At 37.1% G+C, this 4,354-nt stretch overlaps 1 long non-coding RNA gene across 1 annotated transcript; it reads left to right on the top strand.

Moving 5' to 3' along the window:
- On the top strand, positions 324-3,013 carry LOC109949120. The gene is made up of 2 exons (XR_002271609.1): positions 324-522; positions 2,514-3,013. It is a non-coding gene; the product is annotated as an uncharacterized LOC109949120 (long non-coding RNA).

Raw genomic sequence — 4,354 nt, 5'->3', positions numbered from 1 at the left:
CTTTGAAGTGCAAAACAAGTAAGAAACAAGGTGAAGAGTAGTAAGGAAATCCACAAGGAAAAAAATTAGTAACAAGCTCTGCGAGTTCATACTTGAACTGCATCAAGTGGTATCAGAGCGTCCTTTCTGCATTTTGCATCCTTCCTTGAGTTTAAAGCGAAGAGCTCTCATAGCAGATGCTGCACGTGCCCTGGACAAAGCAAAAATGATGCCGCACGGCTATACTTTCTAATTACATTCGAATATTTTAAAAGTACAGCCGACCGGCTATACTCTTTAGATATATTCCAACGAATACGAAGCTTGCACTCGCAGAGGACGGAACTTTCTCTCTCAGTCAGTGCTTCGTCCTCCGGGTTCGGCACCGAAAAAAGACCCAACCCGCCTAGCCGCCTAGCGCCCGCCCAGCCACCGCCTAGCCGCCTAGCCGCCTAGCGCCCCGCCTAGCGACCGCCTAGGCCGACTTTTCAGTTCTCGCTTTCCAGCATCCAAACGCATTCTCTCTCTCCCCTTGTCGTCAAGGTCTGTTGCCTCTGTTCATTCATTGTAAATTTTAGTATTCAATAGTTCATAGCTTTTTCCATTTTTCAATTTTGAATTTTGATTGAAACGCTGGATAATGTATTGGTTTTAATTTTTTAAACATGCTCTTGACAATTGTTGTATGAGGGCACCTGTCAATTGTCGTAAATCAGTAGAAAATGCGCTCTTGAATTTTGTTAAGATTATATTGAGAGCCTAATGTTGGATTTTGAGATTGCAGTTTAGGAGAGCATTACGTGAATTTTCATGTAGGGAAGGGAAGTAGCATAATGACTTTAGGTTTTTGTGTTATGGCGCAACACCTGAAGTTCTTGAAAGGCTTTATAAGGTCATACAGAGCCTAGCTAATCTAGTGCAATAGTATTTTAGGCTGGATGGGACACCAGGCAGTTTTTATGAGTACATATGATAATGATAAGCCTCAAGGAAAGGTTTCATCGGAAATACTTCACAAGGGGAGTCTGGGACCACAAGGAATTGAAGTTCATGAAGTTGGTACAGTTGGTATAGAGGAGCTACGAAATGCATAAATAATTATCTAGGTTTGATGAGTGCATTTTACTCCTTACTTGTGACCTGCTCCCTCTGTATAAAATTTGAGCGGAGTCTAAGATGAAGCATCATTATAAAAGTCTCAACTCTGAAGTTGACTTCTTATTTTGAGTTTGTGGACATAGCACAGATAATAGAAATGCACTGTGGGGGACAGTCATAGTATTTGTGAACAGAAAATAGCGCTCTAAATTCCAACTACCAAGTGAGAAGAAAATCTGGGAACTTAAGAGGTGAAGACCAAGAGTGATTGACAGTGGATCATTATCTAGAGATCTATTTGATTTCGCCTACATTGCAGGCAGAAAATAAAAAGGCCAATCGTATTGGGAGAACCATGCATGCCTCAAGCCTGGCCAGGTGTCTCACATAATCAGTGATTGTCCTTTCCTTAGGGATGTTGATAGCTAAGCCTCACCATCGTACATGCCCTTATTTATCTTTAACTAGTCTTCCTTCGGTTATAGGTACATTTGGTGGTCTATGTTGTACATGTTCCTCTCACATTAACTTCTGTTAACTTATCACTAACAGGGTTCACTCCCAGTGTTTTTCTATTGTATTGATTTTTAATTGTCCTTTAGAAGTCGCTCCTACCATCCATATTAATATTTTCATTCCCGCTACATGGTTGTGTTGCTCTAATGCGTGTCTAACACTTTGCCCCATAAAACTAGCTACTAAAAGAATTGAGCATTTATGATATCAGTCAAAAAGATTATAGAGTCTCCAGATCAATTTTAACAGATGCCCTCCTTACCAGCTCTAAAACTGCACGAGTTCTCATAGATGACATTAATAGCCACTCCGATAGGACAACTGAAACTTGGGCTATTGATTTTCTCTTGCTATACTTGCAAGATGATCTATAATAACAATCACAGAATCTGTGTAGAAATCCTTTGCTGTAAGCGTTGATGACAGGAAGCTTTTGATAGATTTGATCCTCTTGGATATCCAAGATTTTACTGCGCATGGATTAATCTTTCACCCATCATGTAACTTGACTGTTTTATGGAGTTCCTGTATTTCAAGAGAAGCTGAATTTTGATTTAAGGGGAAGTTTAGGTGGGGTTTTTAAGGGTAAATGACATTTATGGTGATTAAGTTAATAATGAGATAAATTTTGAAGTTTTTTTTTGAGAATCCCCTGATGCGGTTTGTAGGTTCTTCCTACGAAAAATTCCTATAACCTCAGAAAGGATAAGATCAGACCATCAGACAAATCATATCTATCAAAATTATTTTAGCTTGATACTCGAGCAAGGGCTTTTTAACATTTTCACACATGTTCAGTGCACTTTGACACAAGTACTTTTCAGTCACTATTTCAGAGTGTTGCTACTCATAACTGTACTAACTATATGAGTCATGACTTTCTGTTTAGTTAATTGGATATTCTTCCTTAACATATGCAGGTTTTTCTGTGTTGAAATGAGACTGAATATAGTGGAACAAAAACAAATTTCATGTGAAAAATGCAGTCCAAATGTTTGGAATTGCAGCAAGATTTCTTTTTGAAAGCTTAAATGTCGGGAAGCAAAGTGTTGCTAACGTATAAGCGAAAGCGGCAATCAAGAACAGATCCTGTACATGGTTGTGTTGCTCTTATGTGTGTCTTAACACTTTGCCTAAAAGAATTGGGAATTTATGATATCAGTCAGAAAGATTATAGTCTCCAAATCAGTTTTAACAAATGCCCTCCTTACCAGCTCTAAAACTGCATGAGTTCTCATAGATGACATTAAGCACCTCAATGGTAGTTAAGATTGTCATATATGATTTATTTGTGTTTATTACTAATATATTTGTATTAATTAAGGTGCATATCTACTATATGTAACAGGGAAATTATAATTTGTGGACCTCAAACTAGTAATATCATGTCATATATGATATATATACCGAGTCTTTATTATCCCCGTTTAATTTTTTTACTTTTTCAGAGTTATTACTAGTTTTTACCGATTTATCTTTTATTTGTTGCACTGCAACTTGAAAAGGATAACAAAATGAATTGAATTAATAGATTTGTTTAGTTCGATTATGCTATTAGGTTGATGCTTAAATCAATCTAACATGAATCATAAATTGGCCGAGTTGCTTATCCCTACTTACTTATCATGCCCAACAAATCTATGACTCCGCCCTTAGAGTGATGTTGCTACACCTATAATGAGTCCAAGAGCAGGCGATTCTACACGTAATGAGGATGATTTGATATAAGAGTCGATTTAAGCTGAATTTAGACTTTTAGAACCTCTAATCTAAGTTCAACGAGAATTTGATCAAATTGCTAATTTATCAATGCAACAAAACTTATGCGAAACCAACTGCTAAAGTTGAAATACATGCACTAAGATTGTAAAAGCTGGCAAACTACTTGAGTGGATTGGATTTCTTTTGCATCTTATCCCGGGGTAGGGTGATGGTATACGCTTCCCCTTTCATATTTACCGGTTATGTGTTGTTCACGCGATGAGATGATTGTGGAGAGTGTTAGTCCATAAAACAGTGTCAAGATAGGGTCAGCATGTTGGTGGTCCAATATACTTCCAATTAAATCTTTTCTTCCTTCCTGGCCATAAGAACAACTGTGCTGCCATGAGTGGGAAATTTTTTGCATATTTCCTAGTTCCTCTTCCAAGAGAAACTCAAGATTTTTTGTGGCTTTCCATTATCAAAATACAAGTTTCTAATTTGCCCATAAATTTTAGCTCAAGTGATATTGGGATGAGATGATATCTTTTTTTAGAGTTCAGATCAAGTGGCATTGGCTTGTACCTTTGCAATAACATTTTATTGGTATTCTGGGTACATTTACATGAGAAAATAACATTTTTTTTCCTTCTAAATTTGCAACAAAAATCCTAAATTCTGATAAATGGTTATCAAATGGAGGAAACTGAAAACAACGATGCTTGAACTTGGAAATCATGCACATCAGACATTAAGTCACCAATGAGGTCCATTATAGCAACTGCAACAACAATACAGATTCCTATATACGATATACCGGGATTAGAAACTCCTGTATGGTATGCATACATGGGTTTTTAACCTGCAACATTTTTGTCCGATCACAGAAAATGTTATGAGTTCATCCTAGTATCTTATTGTGGAACAATCCTGTTTTTTAATTCCCTTTTTCTCTATCATCGGTATTTTCAACAGTAGCTAAAGTAGATTTGCATTGCTTTACTTTTGCCACTCAGTAAAGAACAAAAAAAATTCGGGAACTAGGGTAAACAGAGTTGGC

The sequence above is a fragment of the Prunus persica genome, chromosome G5, assembly GCF_000346465.2.
Source record: "Prunus persica cultivar Lovell chromosome G5, Prunus_persica_NCBIv2, whole genome shotgun sequence".
Classification (NCBI taxonomy): domain Eukaryota; kingdom Viridiplantae; phylum Streptophyta; class Magnoliopsida; order Rosales; family Rosaceae; genus Prunus; species Prunus persica.
Note: the sequence above shows the minus strand (reverse complement) of the source record. Positions and strands in the feature narration are given on the sequence as shown.